A 22554-nucleotide genomic window follows, 5' to 3' on the forward strand; every position below is an offset into this window, starting at 1 on the left:
ATATCACTGTTTACATTGAAGTTCTGGGGAAAAAAAGGTGTGAGAATATTCCCTTCAGGCTAAATTTTACAATATATTTTCAAAGGTGTGAAATTGGAATCCATTCAATGATTTCAATCTGATCACTCTTTTACAACATTATTATAAGATTTTCCAGAATCAATAAATTACTCTAGATCTCTTGAAAATTCTTCAGCAAATCAAAGATACTGAAATACAATCAAGCCTTTGGAAGCAATTTCAGTACTCTTTTGAGATGGGGTGGGGTACATGTAAGGAGGTGGGCTCAACTGATGAAGAATTTATAGAAGCAACTTTTATAATTTTGTTGCATAATATTCGTAGCGTAAAAGAGACGTCTGCATATGGGGGCAACATTTCTTCTGCTTGATTTTTTAAAATTGTTTTAATTTTATTTTTTGTTTTACTGAATAACGATAAAATGTGTGAATCGTTAGCTTTCCACTCTTACTCTGTATTTGGTGTTGATGTGCAGTGCTAAGTTTGTACAATCTCGTAAGATTTCAATACATGTATATAAAAAAAAAAACCTGAAATAGACTTGAAATTAAACAACAGTGGCCTTATCGGCAGACATATGGCTGCAATTAGCCCTTTGTTTTATTTCACAAGTCCTGCATCTAGTATCTGAAATGTACTGTTTGTACACTTTGAATACAAGATTATTGATAGGAAAGTTAAGTATATGTGTATACTTTACACACGGAATTTACATTTGGTACATCATTAACTTTCAAATATCAAATTATATATTTTTATTCATTTTTACTATTTACAATTTAATCAGTTTGGTCTTCCACGAAAGATATTTTTAAATGCGAATGTGATCTACAGGATAACATTAAAACAAGGTGATTGAAGTTATATAGTAGAATAACATATTATCTTCTTTATATACCAACAGTCCTAAGGGGACCGCTTTGATTATTTACTATAATTTAAATCAAGGATCTATAAATTGTCATTTTTTTCTACTAAACTTTAAAAAAAATTCCTTTTCGTCCAAAGTTTCTTAAAATAAAAGTTAAATTGGCTATTATTGTTTAGATGAAAAAAATAAATCACGTAAACGTAAAGACCATAAGTATTTAAAATCTATAACTTACATTCTAGAAAGGGACATAACTCTGTAAAGAGTATCGTATTATGCTATAGTGTCCTAGATCGGACATAGATATTCTTTAAGCTAGAGTTAAAGCTATAATTTTATAAATGATTTATTTTTATTTTATCGATAGAAAACAATAATAGGACATATTCATAAATGCGTCACAAGACCCACTTCGAGATATTGACTCTGCTGACTTCTAAACGCTTTAGCTTTGGACGGGACTATATTTTTGGACGGGGGTGTCGATCCCAAGTAAAGCTCAATCTGATTTTTTTTTTTTTTTTTTTTTTTTTGGATATTTGTCATCTGAGTTTGATTTCACAGAAAAATAATCAACTTCTGTTTTTCTTAATCTTGCAGTAAATGTTTGAATACTAATAAAGCAACTTAAGTCTGCTGTTAAACCTACCCCCCCCCCCCCTTGCTAACTTCCAAGAAACCAATATCTTCACCCCAGATCTCCATAGGGTATGATACATGTATGTATATACCTAGAGGCATTTAAGAGTCTTTTGTTTTCCCCAGGTAGTAAAACTGTCACAATTTGCTTGGAACTAACAAAACATACACAAGGGATATTAACACACAGCAAGTCGATTTAACAAATGAATCTACAATAGAAATTCATGAAAAACAAACTCCATGCTTTTACTAAACCTTTGGATTAAGTCATATTTTTTTTTTCATTTTCAATTTAAAAATTAAATCCAGACAATTTTACATCGTTCATAATTGATAGCAAACAATTAATATAAAATTGCACCCCCCCCCCCTTAAGGACAGATGATACAAACAAACGTTTGTCAAAAAATTCGAAAATATAAACTTGAATCATGTTTATGAAAGTAAAATGAATGCTCGTATAGCTTTTGATTTTTCATTCTACGTTTCACAAAAATGGGATTTGAAGTGACAAAAATTTATAGGTTACTATTGATTATCACATGAAGGATGGTTGGTGAATGATACAATTTTGAACATCATAGAAAGTTAACAATATATCAAAATGTCGTGAATTAAAAGAAGAAGAAGGGGCTTTATTGAGGCTATGTACTGACTGGACTTATAAACTTGTACTTAATATCCCACTGACCATGCAAATAAAATTTTCTTGACTTTTCAAGGGAAACATTAATTTTTATTTTAGAGATACAGAGAGACTACCCACCCGTCCACTACCCCTCCTCCTTCTTATCATGTTCTCAATGATCATGATGATGTCCCATTTATATAAAATGTTAATATTTTTGGTATTGGGCATTTTAATTACCATTATTACCCATGGCAGTATTTACAACAACAACAAAAAAAATCTGAAAAAAATAGGCCTAAGCAGTAATATTCTATCTATGGATTCACTTCTTAAAAATTCTGTGCAGACGGATGCATTATATTCCTAGAATTACCCAATACCAACCAAAGAAAAAAAAACGGCGACAAGATTATGAGGATATTGGAATTTCCACATGATGTTTGTAAACAAAATTATGACGAAGACCTGCTCTATTTTTGTAAGTAGATCTAGAATTATTGAATTTGTTATTTATTTCATTTAAAGCATGTTAATACATGGCTCATAGATTCTTTTTTTTTTTTTTGAAGTCTAAAGATCTATAGATCATCCTGATTCCTCGTTAACTGATGAAACAATCTTATGAATTTCTGTCACTGTAAAGTGTTTGCAGAGCTAGCAGTCGATGGGGTTATTCAGTAGTACATTATACAAGTTAACAAAGTAATAATCGTCAGAAAATTATACACATCGGAATATTATTCTTTCGTTCGAATTTCCTCAATGACAACGTTGTAGGCTAGTATTCGTTCGTTCGAATATTCTCAATGTGTACACTAGCTGATGATTGTACTTAAAAAATTATACTGTCATGTCTAAATTTGTCTGTAATTTGCAAGTTACAATTTATAAGTATCTTGATCACAGGCATCAGCATTACTGATTAGAAAATTAATTATCTTCTCTCAGACATGGTTAAAAGTATCCCACTACTGTAAACAGGGAATTATTTAATCTTAGACTAATTATAAATCCTGGATTTTCAGAAAATTCTGAAATCAGGTGTAGTGCCCGAAAACTAACTTAGTTTTGCTTGAAATTATCAGTTTTCACTGTAGTAGATACTGTCTTAATGGGTAAGTGTGTATATAAGAAGCTGATATAATTGAATTATTGTTTATTTTTATTCATTCATGTTTTTATTGTGTTCCAATTTCATATTTTTATTGTTTATTTTCAGTCATAATTATTATTTCTAGGGTAAATGTCTTTTATGCAGTGTATCTGGTGTTCTACTGTTGTAGCTGTAGAAAATAATGACGCATGCGCAGATGGGGGTTAGTCGATGCCTGGCATCAAAAAACGACTAACCCCCATTTGCGCATGCGTCATTATTTTCTCGCTAAATTCTGCAGTTTTCTGCAACCAAACGGCGATATTAAAATAATCCATGGAATTTCCGTCATTAAATTATGCTACGACTCCACTGTTATCGCAAAACGTTCCTTCCGAGTTGTAGATATCCGTTAAACATTGCCAACAACGCACGGCTTCATAGTCCCCATGAATGAAGACCCGACTGAAGAAATGACTCGCAGCAAACGAAAATACATACCGATGCGTATTCCGCATGACAACTGCAAACACTTACATATGTTTTCACAATCGTAACAACTTTTAAATCCAACGAAATGGTCAGAAAAACGCAGCGATGTAAACACTACCAAATTTACAGCAGCTTCCTTATGCAGACAACCACTCCTCGACGTCACAGTCGTAAAATACGACGTCACAGGTACACTCTTTTCCCGAACTTTTCTAAAGCAAAATGGCGATTAAGCATTGTACGTAATATAAGGTATACTGTCTTTGTTGTTCAGCACACGTACTTTTAATTGTTTGCAAAAAGTTCTCCTTTAACCAGGTAATTGAATATCACAAGAGGAAAGGAAACTGGAATGTCTTCAGTACAGAAATCGGTCTTTGAAAATTGAAGATCCATGATCCGCCCACTTGTTTCACCTCCAGCTAAGAGGTGCATATTTAGTGTGCAAATCGAGCGTTTTCAAGCCATTGTGACGTCACCCTCAATAATTTGTAACAGATCAGTGAAATCTTACAATAAAAAAAAGTAATAAAGAGTTAAACTGTGGAAATCATTAGTTTTCAAGTCTTGTGTACTATAAACAAATTATTACTGATTAATCAGGTGTAAGGCACAACGATTCTCCACAAGGCAGCATTGATATAGTAGTACTTGATGTACATGTAATACAATATGATAGTTAGTACTTGATGTACATGTAAATATACTGTAGATCATCCGTTTATTTGAGATACCCCACCTGCCCCCGAAATGAATTTGTATTGAACCCTTTTATCGATTGATTTGTGTATGATCAAGAACTAACGAGAATGGGGTTGACTGGAACGGGGGGGAGGGTGATTGGAACAGGGGGGTCGACTTCTTATCTTTTATACAGGTGCCTTAGGAAATAGCAAATGGATTTCAGTTAAAATATCTATAAATCCCCAGCGATTTTATATGATATTGGATAACGATCCCCTTTTTTATATTAAATATTTAAAAAAAAACAATTCTAGATACCTACCCCCACCAGGAAAAATGCTCCCCTATACTCGGTGAAATTCGTAAGTTTCTCTATTAAAATATCGAAAGCCACACATGCTTTTGTTCACACTTTATTTATATTATAGAGTCTTATACAAACGAATTTAAGATGTGTTATAAGAATTTTTGGTGTGTTTCTGTGTGTATTTGGGGGGGGGGGTAGGGGTGTTTGCGGACATCCTCCCCAACATCCCCTTTAAATCCTCCATTGAGCACAGGTGCAAGAGACATTTCTATATATATTTACCGTTGGTTCAGCCGAGATATATGGATATAAAACAGCTTTTTATAATTTTTAACTAGTCTTTATAGATTATAAGTTCGACTAAAATCTTAGCTATATTGTCACTTGCCGAAAAATCGAAGTATATGGAATGAGTAAGATATATGTTACTGTCGACGTATTTTAAATAATTGTATGATATCCCCCGAATATACTATTAGTCGATCCATTCTTTCCCTATAATTTCTAGTAGATCTGTCATTAACGGGGGAAAATTCTTCAAATATACAGATTCGGTGTAATACATGTAGCACATTTCCATCAAAACTCTTTTGCTACAATTATCTATTTCATTATGAATAGCAATATAGAGATATAATATGCTCATCAGTTTTACTAGAGCTATTACTAGTATCCCTGCCAGGCCACCTGTGAAGGAAATATCACTCAGAATTGCCGAGGAAAAGAAGGGCGGGGGGGGGGGGGGTACCAAACATGCTCAAGGAAGTGCTGCTCTTTTATTTCCGTTAAATGACTCATGACTTAGATGACTTCCATTGCTCAATTTCTATAGTCTAAGAAAGCAGTTCTTCTACATTAAAAAATAACATTAAAAACATTTTGAAGTTTAAATCTTTGTTTACGATTTTTGTTTCAGAAAAGCTTATATATATATTTTATCAAGTGAAAACTCGATCACTAAAAGATACTTTCATAAATTAAATCTATTAGTATGTCAAATGGTCTGTCTAGGTGCTGGCCGCGAGTGTTTTATTTTGTTCTTCGCAAGTTAGATTCCTTCAAGAATCGTTTTAATATTTATCAAAAACACCATGAGAATATTTTGTCGACCTATACTGAATAACCCATTCAACAAAAATAAAAAAAAAAAAAAGGGAAGGGGGGGGGTACAGTACTTGTATTTCCAGAAGTTCCATGTTAAGTTATTTATTATTATTCTAATAACTGTCATCCTCATCGGAAAGTCTAAAACGAATTAAATAAAAGTAATTACATAACATGTCTTTGCCTCCTGAATTTTGTAAAGACAAAAAATTAAGAGATTACACACACATTTCGTCCTCCTTTGAGTCTGAGACTCGCGCATCAAGCCTTGGCTTTCGGTTAAATGCAATATAGTGATACTGTGTTTTGTATATTTTTATATGATACCATTTTAATTTACTGAGTATGTAAAATTAGAGGTGAAAATCATGTAACAGAAATCTATGGTAACGTATTATATATGCATCTCAATACATGTACCTGCAATTCCATCTGTATTTTTAAAAGAAATGAAGTGTCTGATGAGACTGCAGCTTTACTGTTTTGTACTTAAGGACATTAGCAAGGTTCGTGGCTATTGTATAGAAGTCTCTTCAGCAGATTTAATGGCACTAAATTGCCCCCCCCCCCGAAATAAGTTTTGCAAGTTTTGGTATTTTTCTTTTATTTCTTTTCTTTTTTCGGGGAAGGTGGTATGCTTGTCAAAATTTTTCAGACGTCATCAATTATCCCCCCCCCCCATTTCTTGAAAAACGATGCTTCGTGCTTGGTTTATTCCTCAGGATGCCAGTAAATCTGTGAATTCTTTTGAATGAATTTGTTTTCTTTGTGCAATCCAGTTAAAAAGTTTTGAAGTCATGGATTTTGTGGCCACAAACATGAATTAATGCTTTACCCTTTGTTTGTAAGGATAAACATATACTCGGACGATCGTCCCTCTCCCCCTTTTTTTAAACACATGATCAATCCATTCTGTAAAGTATGCTTGATAATATTTTCACACAAAACGTCATATAACTAATATACTTTCACTTCATTTTTAAGTGATTATGCTAAATGCCCTTCATTTTCAAGCCCCACAAATACACAAATAAAGCAGCTGAGGTTTTTTTTTTTTTTAAAGTAAAGATAATATTTGAATATCCTGTGAACTCCAGTTTAATGAATTACAAACACAAATATTAGCATTTGTTTATTATTTTAACTAGTGATTAGATACATGTACTTCATTTTGAGTTAGTCGTTAGGGTGGCACAGTGGTTAGAACGTCTGCTCTAGGGTTGCGGAGTATGTAGTTGATCCTTACGTCGCGGGTTCGAATCCACTACGGGACGTGGAGACCAGTCCTTCGAATAAGATTATATAAACCGAGGTCCCTTGTCGCAGTAGGTGCTGGCACGAAAAAGATCTTTTACTGCTCAATGGCCCTGAGTGCCTAGTATAGATCAAAATTTGCAGCTCTCCACCGGCAAGTGGTGGCGTCTCCATACGAGTGAAAAATTCTTGAGAGGGACGTGAAACAACATACAAACAAACATACAGACAGACATTTTGAGTTATGTATCCAAACTATTTAGATTTGAATGCATGCTTGTTAAATGAGATTGAATGTGCCAACAATCCTAACTATGAAACTCAGAAGAATTTGCTAGAGGAATATCCCCCCCCCCCCCCGACGAACTTACATGTAGATGGTGGCATAATGCTTTGTACCGTCTGTCCTTCTATCTGTCTCTATCTGCAAAAACTTCAATTGAAATTTGAAATGCTTAGTTAAGCTCTCCATTTTTCACATATTGATGCCGTTTTAAGTGCTGTTACCTTACCTCTCCTGGATTAGCCCAATGTTTGTGTTTACATTAAAGTACTGAATGTATGCATTTATTTATTAAAATAATTTGAAGTGTACTTTGCGTTCTCACCATCGGTAACGTTTGAGGAAAATACAGCGAAAATACAACACCATCAAAGTGCAAGTGTGTTCATTTTAGGCATTACCGTGAATTTTAGAATATCTTTTTCTTTGTTTATTATGAAAAACACTTAGTCTTCCTTTTGTTGATCCATTATCGCTTTTAAAATAGTAAGAACTATATAGATGGGTAGATTTTTGAAAGATGAATGGACGCTAAACAGAAAAAAAATTAATTAAAATGTTCTTGCTGCCATTTTACCAATTACAGTTGGAGAAGGAAACAAAGAAAGAAATCGGCAGCAATCTTTCAACGTGTGATCATCATACTACCCTGGATCTATGTTAGGTGGTGATACCAATATTAATGATTACTACTGAAATGTGATGCATCAAAAATAAATTATCGTGGTGTAACAACAAATTTTACTACATATTTTCTCTATTATTTTTTTGGGATCGGTTCGCTAGCAATTACGTTACTCTTTTTTTCTGGAATACGCATGCTCGACCTCACGGTAGGGCATCCTGGGAATACAACTGTAGATAAACTGTACCATGACAATTTCGTTTCATTATCTGTAAAAGATTCGTGCTTTGTTGTTTAACTTGTACATACATGTAAATGTACGAAATGTAACAGTTACTTAGGTCTTATAATGGAAAGACTGAAGATATCAGTTAATTCTAAAATTATGATAAATATATAGCTTTTCTTAACTACTTTACGACACGCTCGAATAACAACCTCGGATATGCATGCTTGCCGGAAAGACCAAAGAAGATGCGATTGCTACAAAATAGTGCCACACTGCATGGAATATTTTAAACTAGGTGCTCATTGGTTCTACTGAACTTTTATTTTTCACCTTAAAATTTAAAATACAGTAAACTATAGAATGCTTATAAAATGACTAATGAGTAATGCTATTGCCGATGTGAAGCCCACTCTAGATTCACCTTTCTGAATTGACACCCCCCCTCCCCCCCCCCCCCCCCGTTCATCACTATGCCTTTTTTATTTACAATTAATGGATTCAGCAACTTAAACCAATGGTTCAGATATCTACTTGTGTGTTTTATGATGGCCACAGCGCTAGGTCAACTTTCTTTTTAAAGGATTTGCTTGTAGCTGATTCTATGTTACGGCAAATATAAACAATAACGCTTACATTATACGACGAACTACTTTATTTGATATTATGCACTGACAGCTTAATTATAAATCTATCATTAGCATTTACTGAGATTTTTTTTTGGCAATTACTTTGAGATGCAATATTTATCATGTCTATGCAGTAAAAAAAGCTAAAGTCTTCAAACTCAAAATACTTATTTCGAAGGGGGGAGTGTTGTACATTAGTATATTTCTTTTTCAACTGCAGGAGTTTGCGAGTGCTCGATCTTAATGCTGCAACAAAACGGGGGAGACTACAGGAAGCATTTAAATAAAGATTTACAACAGTGAAAAACTATACTTACCCCCCCCCCCCAGGTATTCTACGGGGCTGTATTGTCAATAAAAAGAAATCTCTCTTTTTATGCATCAGCTGAAACGAGACATTTAAAAATAGCATATAAAGACAAAAGGTTTACATTATCGATAATATTTAATCTACATTAGTATCAACAAAATTAAGGAATTGTAAACCTCCATGTAAAGTGTTAACTGTTGTTCGAAGAAGAAATAATACTGTGCATATTATAAAAGCATCACTCCAGTCTAACAATTTTCCCAGCAAAAAAGAACAATTATATGATTTTGCTTACATAATGTTACCTTCACTATCATTATTTATTTTATTTTTTCCAAAATATTTTATCAAAATGTGACGTGATCTGTTTCCTATACAATATTGCCACGCGATTGCGAGTTTGAAAATCCAGCACTGCATTACTAGTACTACAAGTCGAGCCTGTGAACATCGACCAGGAAAACCATCATCAATGCAGGGACGCTATATGGAGAGACAGGATTTACATTTAGAAGGATTAATTTATGTGAAATATAAACAAATTAATATTTCTTACATGATGGTGTGCTTTGAAACGTGTGATTATTTTCTGAGGTTAGGAGAATGAGGGGGCAACTCCAACAGAAAAAAAATCTCAAATTTTTTGGAGTAGCCAAGAATCAGCGAACAATCTATTTGGGAGCGGGTGTTAGGACATGTAAATGACTCATTCGATCACATTTTACCAAGTGTCCTAAGTGTCTGAGTTTTTTTTTAAACGGGGGGGGGGGTCATTTTGGTTTACTTTGCTATTTAAATTTTATATCTCAGAAAATATCCGAGGGTGGAGTTGGACACTCCAGATATCCCTCTAAATCTGCGCAATAATAGTTTGTCCGAAAAGAGTCCTTGTATGGACAATTTCATTCAAAGGCTTACAGCCCCTTTCCATTCCCATGTTGTTGAAATATGATATATAATAGTATGTTTATTCACCAATCAAGGGCCCTCAGAGGGCAAATACAATTATTACAATAAGATCACATTTAATTAAATAATATTAAAATATCGTAATATGGTAGAATATTAACCATGTTATATTTAACATGTAGGTATAAATGGAAGATTACAATACCACAAATAAGATACTCGTGAAAATGCAAGATTTGTAACATACCCACAATTGTCTGAAACGGGGACAAAAATATTGAGAAGGTAGAAAACCACATGACGCTAAAGAAAATGATAATAATAATAGATTAGCAGCATACTATTATATAGTGATCGAGCTGCGCAATTTATTATCCATAAGCTAAGGCAGCATCCGACATCGATTCCAATGCAAATTACGTCACTTCCGTTTCGCACAGAATTATCTCACTCACCCACAAACAAACACGCAACTCCGTTGCGAGGGGATAAAACACACACAGAAAAGTCGAACAAGTGTAAAAGTCTATCATAAAGATGCACTTTTCTACATGGGAAGAAATTCTGTGGATTTTCTCTGGTGTAGCTGCATGTAGACTGAATTCAATCAAAGCGCAATTAACGCTGGCTTACGCTTATCTTTATGTTATCCGAGACAAATGATGTCAACAGTGTTGAGGGAAGGATCCAAAACTTTTACAGATATAAGATTAAAGCTTTAAATTTTATTTTTAAAGAATAATATGACGCCTTTAATTTTTTTTTTTCGGGGGGTGGGGGGTGGCATAATTTCAATATTTTATGTGCTCAATAATAATAATAATACATTTAAAATGAAACATATAATTATAGAAAATAAAAGAGTACACAATAAACAAAGTTAAATAAAAAGGAAATTAAATTTGGAATGTTGGAATTTGTATGTAACCCTTAATTTGATTTTAGAAAGTATAAGTATGCCACAGGTTACTAATTTACCCCATTTCATTGACCATGCAAAGCGCAGGGTTTTTTCCCGTAAATATGTCTTAGGATTCGCACGGAGTGGGATGGACAGATTTTAGGGCATAGATAGGAAGGAGAGTGTCTGGGGAAAAGAATTAAAATTTCAAATATTGAGAAATGTTGCCTTTGAACGTATGAAGGGTGTAAATAGGGCATGTTTACCTTCTTCTCAATGGGTAAGTGAAATATGCAGGGTATTGGGGTAACGCACAGTGTCTTAAAAAGACTTGCACACTGTGGATTCTCCCTAGATTCAGAAATATTTTAAGGCTATAATAAAAAATAAAAAAAAACACTAAATTCCAAGGTGCATCAGACATGCCACTGAAGAAAATATTTATTTTTTTTCTTAGAACCACCTCTCCTAGATGCTGCCATAAATGCATTTTTTTGGAGGGGGGGGGGGGTGCTCTTTCTTTTGGAAATACTTCAGAATGCTCTATATATTTTTGCTTTATATATTTTTGAGGTCTATTTGATGCTTTGCATCAATTTAACTTGTTCAATTCTTTTTTTGAGCCAATACAAATATATATATATTTTGATGATGAAAATAATAAAAATTAAAATATTTGAACTGAGTACTCGATCCGTTTTTCGCCAAGGGGGGGGGGGTATTCTGTCTTAAAAAAGAAATACGTTTGTAAAGTACAAGAAAAGAGGACACGGGGTGGTTTAATCTGACTGGTGTATTCAAATACTATTATTATTATATTTATGACGCAGTATTTTTCTCTGTTCCCCTTCATTGCAAGTTTAGGAGTAATGTCACAAAGGCTTGGGAATTTGTTTATTGTACACAAGAATTCAAACTAACGTTTTCCACAGTTTAACTATATTATTATTATTATTTTTTATTGATTCATGTGGGGCTCATGTGGGATTCATGTGGGGCTTTTATTGATTCAATTCAGATTTCACTGATCTGTTACAAATTATTGAGGGTGACGTCACAATGGCTTTAAAACTCTCGATTTGCACACTAAATATGCACCTCTTAGCTGGAGGTGAAACAAGTGGGCGGATCATGGATCTTCAAATTTCAAAGACCGATTTCTGTACTGAAGACATTCCAGTTTCCTTTCCTCTTGTGATATTCAATTACCTGGTTAAAGGAGAACTTTTTACAAACAATTAAAAGTACGTGTGCTGAACAACAAAGACAGTATACCTTATATTACGTACAATGCTTAATCGCCATTTTGCATTAGAAAAGTTCGGGAAAGAGTGTACCTGTGACGTCGTATTTTACGACTGTGACGTCGAGGAGTGGTTGTCTGCATAAGGATGCTGCTGTAAATTTGGTAGTGTTTACATCGCTGCGTTTTTCTGACCATTTCGTTGGATTTAAAAGTTGTTACGATTGTGAAAACATATGTAAGTGTTTGCAGTTGTCGTGCGGAATACGCATCGGTATGTATTTTCGTTTGCTGCGAGTCATTTCTTCAGTCGGGTCTTCATTCATGGGGACTATGAAGCCGTGCGTTGTTGGCAATGTTTAACGGATATCTACAACTCGGAAGGAACGTTTTGCGATAACAGTGGAGTCGTAGCATAATTTAATGACGGAAATTCCATGGATTATTTTAATATCGCCGTTTGGTTGCAGAAAACTGCAGAATTTAGCGAGAAAATAATGACGCATGCGCAAATGGGGGTTAGTCGTTTTTTGATGCCAGGCATCGACTAACCCCCATCTGCGCATGCGTCATTATTTTCTACAGCTACAACAGTAGAACACCAGATACACTGCATAAAAGACATTTACCCTAGAAATAATAATTATGACTGAAAATAAACAATAAAAATATGAAATTGGAACACAATAAAAACATGAATGAATAAAAATAAACAATAATTCAATTATATCAGCTTCTTATATACACACTTACCCATTAAGACAGTATCTACTACAGTGAAAACTGATAATTTCAAGCAAAACTAAGTTAGTTTTCGGGCACTACACCTGATTTCAGAATTTTCTGAAAATCCAGGATTTATAATTAGTCTAAGATTAAATAATTCCCTGTTTGTAGTGTACTAGGGATTAACAAACATTGCATGTGTTGCAAGTACTATTTTTTTTTTTGGTGTCAAGATAAATTTTGAGATATGGGGGGTCAGTGCTTATAGTACATGTCATGATGGACATAATTAATAACCCCCAAAACTCCTACTTATATTGTTTGGAAGTATCCAAATATCAAATTACTAATTCTCTGTTAGAAAATTGGTTGATCCTCTGAAGTTTACATAGGACATATACCCACATGATTATTGATATAATCAATGTTTTTTTTTTTAATCCCTGAAAAACAGTCTTAAAACTTTGAGTGAAAAATCAATCTTTATACTGCTAAACTCATTTTTTATACCATGAATACATACTTAGCAATATCATTATTAAGTTATGTTCATGTTCTTTTGAGGGGAAAAAATATACATCATGTAGATGCTTATGTGTAAGTAAATTATAAAAGACAAAAATGCTAGGACTTTTTTATTTTACATATTTATTTGTAAAAATATTTTTTCTATTAATTGGAAATGAAATAAAAAAAGTTCTAGCTTTATTACTAATAATATGATTTTTTATTAGAATTGATAGGATATTGGATGTTTAAGAAATAAAGACCGCATTCTCGTGAATGTTGCAGGATAACCTGCAATGTTAATGTAGACATAGATTTAAATTACACAAGGACTCCCATGCCAATTTCAATAGTCCTCACCCACTGAAGTCAAACACAAAGGTAGTCGCACGAGATTTACATGCATATTTAGCCTCCTTAGCGTCAGACACAGAGACAGGTGCACACGAGATTTTCATGCATATTAGGCCTTCTTAGCTCCTGACCTATCGACCTGCCTAATTTACATTCCGATAGAATTATCAAGAAATCAATTCTGCTAACTTTCAAAGAGTTACCACAGAGAGAAAAAAAACAGACATGGAAATATTATGGCATGACATCATGAAAAATTCTCAAGGGCATAAAACTACTATACAGATACCGGTAGATGAATGCAGAACATGCACAAAGTTTCATTTATGGTATATTGATAGATAAAAATAATTTATACTTTTATACTTCGACCTCAGTAGGGGTAAATTTTAGCGTCAGTCATTTTGGCTGGATCGAGAAATTTGAGTGATCGATATTCAATTCATTTTCTAATTTTAGTGAAAAATTTAATCCATGCTTTGTTATTATACATGTAATTGGTATTGTATGATTTATTCTATTTTTTTTCTTTAACAGAAAATGAAGGTATAGTAGCTGACATATAGTGTACATGTACCACTTGAAGATTTGTCCCCCTTGTAGATACAAGAAATGCAAAGGTAATTCTTTGCGAAAATAGAGAGAATGAATAATAAAATTTTTCAAACCATACAACAAAAACTACTTTGAATAATTAGTACGCAACCAACCATTTACAATTTAATTTTGCAGTTTTATTTCTTTAACATTGAAAAAAAATCAAATTTGATATTTTTTTTAGCTCTACTGGTCAGAGACCAGAAGAGCTTATGGGATAGGAAGGTGTCCCTCGTCCATCCGTCTAGCTGTCCGTCTGTCTGTCTGTCCATGGCGTCTAGTTGTCTGTCTGTCTAGCTGTCCATCTGTTTGTAATTTTTCAAAACACTACTCCTCCTACAGTTTTATTCTGATTTCAATATAACTTAGACTGCACTAAGGTACATTTCAATGAACGGTGCTGCCATGGTTACTAGAAATAGAAATTTCTGTAAAATTCCTTTAAAACGCTACTCCACCTACAATTTTGGTATGATTTCAATATAATGTGGCACACAAGTAGACTACACTTAGATACATAATTCTATTTATTGCTGTCTGTTGCAAAGTTTCAAATCCAAGTGTTACTTTTTCTTTGTTATACATATAGACCAGGAGAGCTACAGTCTCATCAGAGACTTCTGGTTTATCCTTTTCATCACACAGCGACTTTCCTTTTTTTCAGTGTACACAGATACATACACATAAAAGGAGACATCACCTCATGATCTGTGGATCCATTGAAAACTTTAAGGACAAAACTTTTGATAATTCATTCATGTATAGAGTGTTGACTCGAATATTGAATATCTAATGAATGGAACCAAGAGAATTAATTTAAGAAGTATTATATTGTATATTACTCTTCTTATTCATCTGTCAAATTTCTTAATTAAAAATTAAACTTAAAGGCTTAAATACTAAAGGATTTTTTTTCATTATTTTAATTAGAACAAGTTCTTTAATTTATTTTTCTCTTATATAAATGGGCATTTAAGGTCATACGCAACGTAGTTTGCACTTTATTGGGTTCTTCCCTGGAGTTGAAGAGTTCCACTAAATGAAGGACCTGTGTGCAATATTTTTATTGTCTATATATGGATTTGTAAATCTCTTCTAAAACAATTTTGATAAAAAAAATCTGGAATTTATGTTTTGTAATTTTTGTACATTTTTCTTTGAATAATGCAAAATTTTTCAAACTTTAATATCTTTTCAAAATCCCTGGAAATGCATGCTGATTTTTTGTTTAAAAATATGTTATATGGTACATGTATTATAAGTTTAAATTTAGAATATCTTGAAAAATTATCAGTAGGTAAGGTATCTTGCGTATGTCCTTAAATGTAAAATGAAGGTATGTGTACCTTTATTCAATGAACTAGGGAACTCATGAAGTGTGCATATTTATATAATAGTGTTGTATTTTGCATGCACTATTCTTAAAAAGTAGTCAGGGTTTGACACATGGTGCACAAGCCGGAGGCTTTAGGTATAATGTACAGATAGTTTTAGAGAATAGTAGTTGAGTGATGGGGTCAATTGCAAGAAACTATTTTAGAAGAATTATTTTGTTTATTTTTCATCTTAAGTGTTAGCTGCAGAACTGTAGCTCTCTGAAAAAATATATATTGACAGACGGGAGAGCTACAGTGCCACCCATAGAAAAAACTGTATATTTATTGTGCACTTTTTGTGCGCTGTTTCTCGATTTATTTCTCAGTGTTTTTAAAACTGTCATCTCAAAATATTACTAAACGTGTGTTTCTAACATATTCTTTCACTGTTTCCACAATAAAACATTCCTTATAATTGTTTTTAACAGCCCTCCTGGCCCTGAAATTGAAATCATTGAAAATTTTGCCTGTTTATACTGCCATTTTGGTCTTCACGAGAATTCGGTCCAACGCACTTAGTACAAGTGTAAACTACGAAAGTTATAGAGGAGTAAGGACTTTTTTGAAATGTAGCTTTTTTTTCAATTGAGGTAAGAATTTCGAAGAATTAATTCAGAACCGAGCGCACTTTTTTGTGCGCAATAAATATACAGTTTTTTCAATGTGTGGCACTGTAGCTCTCTGGTCTGTCAACATATATTTTTTCTGAGAGCTACAGTTCTGCAGCTACTTAAGTGTAAAATATTTGAAACTAAGTTTATATATATTATAGTACATTGATATTTATAACGGCGTCTGTGTTGTAATCGGTAGCGCGTCGGAATGACAATCTCGGGGTTGTGAGTTCGCCCCCAGGCGTGGGCGCAGTCAGTTTTTCTTCAGAAAATGAAGTCGTGCACTATTTCGGCATAGTATGCTTATGCTATTTAAATCCTTAGAACACTATGCAAGAATAGTAGGGTATGGGTTATGTAGAGACAAACTGACAGGAAGCATAATAATTGACAATATGCATTTATGACAAGAAAATTGAAAATCTTCCTGAAAGAAGTTGAATAAATTTAAGCCACTTAAGTACCAATCTAGTTAAAATTAGATGTTAGATCCGCTCACATAGTCACTACAGTCAGTTTAGCGAGTATGCGTGCGGATCTAACATCTTATTTAAATTACACGTAGATTGCTGAGGTAAAAGTTTAATACATGTACCCAATATCATTCTGCTATATTTGCATCCGCGTGGGTATTAACAGTGAGCATTAACTAACTGTGGCCTGGACCTCTTATTTTATGTGTTATGGGGTGTCCAAAACAAGGTGCATGCTGACGTTTAACAAAGAAGAAACTTGCAATGGCCTAAGGTGACTTGGCTATTATCAGTTGAATACATGTCAATGGTGCATGGTTATTATATGTACCAAAAAATAACAAGTAAAAGATCAGCAGAGTGCTTTTATTAAAGAAGTAACAGAACTAAGGAAAATTTGTTTTCTATTGGATGATATGAAACAATGAGTAGAGTACCACCACAAATATTTCTGGATCCATGCCCTTTCATCATGTTTATTTTTGAACGGGTTCAATGAACTGTCAAAAATTCTTGATATGTTTAGTAGGTGTAGGTAGAAAGTTTTGAAATTAGTGAAAAGGTTGTTAAATATTTTTAATGCAAACTACCAGTAAATGTGCATAATGAAGATGGTTGAATTTTTTTCAACATTATTTTCTGTTCATTTGTCAGATCGGGTTCGTTATGTGTAAAATAATTTCCAGCTGTCATTGGAACAAAACAAGGCATGATCAGGATCATACAAAGAAAATTAAAAGTAAAAATTAGGTAAATTATTACAGTTTGTGCATCTAAATAAGTTTTAAAACTCTCTTAAGAATCTCAGAGTGACTGATACGACCCAATTTCATGTGATTTTTTAATTGGAAACCTATCAGTTTAGTGCAGCAAACAGGCAAAGATCTAACAACGTGCATGGATCTGATCATGTTGTAAAGCTTGACAAATGGCACTTATGCAATAAATTAACCTAAATGATTAGGAGGAAAATAAACATAAAAAGATTTGTTCTTCCTTAATTGCATTTTTTATTTTTCCCATTCAAAATTTACATACAAGGAATAAAAGAAGGTAATCTACATACAAGGGAAATTGCCTTTTTACTTAAAAAAAAAACAAAAAACAAAAAAAACTGAAAGTTATAGAGATAAAACCACTTTTGAATTTTTGATCTTTAATCATTGAAAAAATTAAACATTACCCCAAAATTGGTTAATTTTAAGAAATTTAAAAAAAAATGGTTTAGGAAACACATAACTTAAATGAAAATAAATAATTAATAGTAGTTAAACTGTTCAATAGTTTCTTTATTTGGTTTAAAACTGTTGTTTCTTTATCCCATGGGAGAATTTTTTTCTATTTTGTAATGAATATGGGATAAATCCCACATTTATAAAGAGATGGGAGATTATCTTCTATATACAAGTATATGGGAGATTTTGTCCCATTATAAAGCATTCATGGGATTTTCAAACTTCTATGGGAGAAAAAATCCCACAGAATACCTTTTTCTCCCACAGAATAATGGTGGGATATTGGTTAGGAGAAAAAATCCCACCATTATCCCATGGGATTTCTTGGTTTCAGGTGTAATATCTTTTTACCTAGAAGATAATCAGGTGTAAATTTTGGTTCATGTGTTAAGTTTTAAAAAATCCCATCAGATGACATAAATGGTTTCCACATATCTTTGGAAAAGTGGTTGGCGAAAGTCCGGACAAATGTCGTGTCCGGAGTTAAATGTCGCACTGTTATATACTTTTCAACAGAATCGTATAGGGGTGCGTCTTCTCATATCAAGCGTTTATAAGACGCACTCCTACCATTTTACAGTTACATTAAGTACTTTTTAGTTTTACAGAACACTTCAAAAAACCTGGAAGATGATAATGATGTTCGTCTGTTGACTCTTATTAAAAACATATAAGTTGCCAATTTCTAAAGTTTAAACGTTTTGCACTGGCGTACTCGGAAATTCGTTTCAAAAACTAACGAGTAAGATTTATATATTTGCTATTTTAAATAAATCACATGAACTTGAAATATCTTTTTCTAAAACATTATAAATATAAATTACATAACCTCTTTACGTTTGCCTCAGATGAATTATTTGTCAACTTACAAATTGCTATCTTGTTTCTGATTGACAATATCTATGTGTTTTTAGGAGACCATGTCTTCCAACAATCTGTTTGAATTTCCATGGGTACCAATTGCGCCCAGTTGTTAGCAAACCTACTTTTGTGTTCATATGAAGCAATATTTATTCAAAATCTTATATATGAGAAAAAGAAATCTCTTAGTTATTTCCATTCATATGTTGACACGATATATCCCTGTAAGCTTGAAATACAAGATACCAGAGAGTCTGACACATCTGTTTCATATTTAGATATTTTGCTTAAAAAATACGTTAATGGTAATCTAACAACAAAGCTTCATGATAAACGTGGTGACTTTAACTTTCCAATCGTCAACTTCTCTTACCTATGCAGAAATATACCCTTATCACCTGCATATAGGGTGTATATCTCTCAGTTGATTCGATACGCAAGAGCATGCTCTAAGTATAAACATTTTCTTAAACGAGGTTAGTTATTGACAAACAAGTTGATGAAACAAGAATATTAACAGTCTCGATTAAAGTCATCATTTCGTAAATTCTATGGTCGATACAATGACAGTGTCAGCAAATACAATCTATCATTAAGTAATATGCTGGCTGACGTTTTACATAGTAATTGTTAGACCATTGTTTACACACTAAATTGTCGACGGATTTTTCCGTTATTTCCCTGTCATGACAAGGAGGACACGACGGGTGTGACCGGTCGACAGGGGATGCTCACTCCTCCATGGCACCTGATCCCACATCTGATGTTTAGAAGGTCCGTGTTTGCTCTGCTCCCGATTTGTATTGTTTTAATGGACTTTGAGTTTGAATATTTTTCGGTATCTCAATATTTCATCTATCAAAGCACTGGTCAAGTAATTATTCCAAATATTGATTTTTATTGCAATAATGTATAAGAAAAGCCTGATTTATATATCTTTGATAGCAAGCAAGACTGTTGTTTCCTTTATGATTTCATAATATCTCTCCTATTAATTCTGTATTTTTAGAAAAAAAAAATTACTTTTCAATTTGTAGACTACTTAAAGAAAAAATCAAATGATTTTGGGGTTTTTAACAAATAAGTCAGCAAATGTTCCAACTGAATTGTAAACGCTTCTTTAAATCACTGCCCAGAAGTAATTGTGGTAAGAATCCATAGGATACTGGTACATGTATATCATTTCAGTATGACTTTTTCAAAAGATATGTAACCCTTTTCATTGTTTCACAATTAGAAAACTTGACAGAATCAAAATTCCCTGTACCTGATTAATACAGAGGGTTCATAGCGGGTGTATCTTGGATGTCCGGGGTCTGCGTTTTGCAATTTTCTCAGTTTGTATTGTTTATAGGATAAATTAGATTGAACATTGTTCGTTATTTTCACTTTTTTCATCTTTAGAGTATGTTTTTAAACATGAATACAATAATAAATGATAACATATATACAAAGTCCTTACTGTGAATGAATTATATAAATCTATCATCTCTCTCTTTTATTGGTATTTTGGATCAAAGTGGTAATAATTCTATAATAAAAGGTTCTATTTACTCCAAAAAAAAAAAAGAAAAAAAAAAGAAATTTAGAAAATTGACATTTATCCAATTCTCAAGAAGGAGAGTAACGTAGATGATGTTGAAGTCAGTGGAAGTCGAGTGTATTAGACTTTACTCATAGAATACACCTATCACTTTTGTTCTGTCCCTTTACTTAAGAAATAAATAACAAGTTTAAAAACTTCAATGGGAATTGAAGTGGGTCGGTCACGTGATCAAATCCTGTGAAGGCCGAAGGCCTTCTCAGAAGATTTGATCACGTACCGACCCACTTCAATTCCCATTGAAGTTTTTAAACTTGTTATTTATTACTTATATATACATTTGAGACGGACAATCGAGTGTAATCGAATATAAATATTGCACTAACTGTGCGTCGTAGATTTTGACAAATTACGCTAGGTGTAAATCGGCTTGAAAAGCGGTTACGCTTCAAATTCATCTGGCAAAGGATTCTGTTTTGAAGGGAATATTCTGTGAAAGGCTACTTGTGATCAATTATAGTGAGCATATTGGTGTGTGGGAATTTTTGTATTCATGAGAACCCATATTCGATGTTAAAAAACACAAGAAACACGTCCGATGTTTGATAATAAAAAGTTGGAGGAATTTCGGTCGGAAAGGGATGGATGGAGACACTTGTCCTGACCAGATAACTTGAAATCAAGTCAAAAATTTGATCAAAAACATAAAACCTACGATTTCAGTAAGGCATATTTATTAATTTATGATGTTGACATGGAGACACTGGCGACAGCTTACATTGTTAAGACAACGTCACAAAGATCTCGATGATGGAGGTGTGCCTACCGAACTTCCTAAGTGCAGTGTTTGTCAGCTGTTTGTGGCGTGATTGCATTACATTGATATTTTTCAACAGATTTTCAAATTTATTGTGAGTAAAGTTTAATGAAAAAAAAATTTATAGCATTCAGAGGTCTGCGAGAAAAATAAGGGTAAACGTTGAGACTATGCAGCTCAGACATGAAACTTATAACACGTAGTTTTCTATTCTCTATGTAAAATCGATCAAGAATTGTATTAAATACTCGTTTACATTGTAAATAAAATGATTATTATTTTACTTGCGTATTTTGTACATTTTTATGCATGAAAAACATGCTATATTGCTTAGTGGAGTATGTAGATATTACTGCGCTGTGTGATTAGGTCACGTAATGACCTATGACCTTCGAAAAACTTCATACAGGTATGAAGATATTTGCTCTCTGCATGTTTATATAATAGAGAGATACCACAAATGTATATATTTTAACGTAATACATGTATATGGAACTAGAATTGTTATATAATTTAGTTCAGAAGTACCTAATGTTTTTATGACGTACATCAGTAATCTTTTAAATCTTTATTGATCAATTTTAGGGGGTAATATGAACAGATATGAGGTCCAATGGCTTTTGATTATTTGACAATTTGACGTTTTCTATAGATAGATATTTTATTTAAAAAAAAAAACAGGTTCTGTTTCATCCTTATAATTTTACCACAAGATCAACAAAACTTTAACCCTTAATAACTTTTATATTGTTCGTGTATATTTGAAAATAATGGTTTATGTTTTCAATGTACTATTCATAAAGTGGGAAAAAAAAATATCTGATAATCTTTGTGTTCAGTATCTGATATTTTATTTATCCATTTTTTTATATTTAGGAAATATCTTTTCAAATCATTAGTTTATTATGTGGTCATTATATCTGTCTCCTTGTGATTCGAAGTGTTAGCCTAAATTTATTGACCTTTTCCCCTCCAGATACAGCTTAAGATTTATGAAATATACTCTGTTCTTTCGTGAGAGTAGAGAAATAAAGAGTTTTAAGTTTTATACTATCTTTATAATATCCATCATGAGGAACAAAAATTGATTATAAACCAATAAATCGAAAGCAATCAATTTATTGTTTTATCTTACAACTTCGTAATAATCTATGGCTAAATCGATTGTCAATCAAAGTAAACTAGTTCCACAGATATTTTGAGCAGATAGTTACACAATCAAAAAC

At 32.9% G+C, this 22554-nt stretch overlaps 1 protein-coding gene and 1 long non-coding RNA gene across 2 annotated transcripts in view; one reads left to right on the top strand and one right to left on the bottom strand.

The window, feature by feature from the left end:
• Positions 1 to 22554, bottom strand: part of LOC133175429 (protein unc-93 homolog A-like) — a 243937-nt gene that overhangs the window by 202221 nt on the left and 19162 nt on the right. The gene's annotated exons all lie outside the window — the stretch shown is intronic.
• Positions 2539 to 15307, top strand: LOC133175433 (uncharacterized). The gene is made up of 3 exons (XR_009719281.1): positions 2539 to 2643; positions 14350 to 14432; positions 15074 to 15307. It is a non-coding gene; the product is annotated as an uncharacterized LOC133175433 (long non-coding RNA).

The sequence above is a fragment of the Saccostrea echinata genome, unplaced genomic scaffold, assembly GCF_033153115.1.
Source record: "Saccostrea echinata isolate AGI-Se365-2 ecotype Australia unplaced genomic scaffold, CSIRO_AGI_Sech_v1 ptg000062l, whole genome shotgun sequence".
In the NCBI taxonomy this organism is placed as follows: Eukaryota; Metazoa; Mollusca; class Bivalvia; order Ostreida; family Ostreidae; genus Saccostrea; species Saccostrea echinata.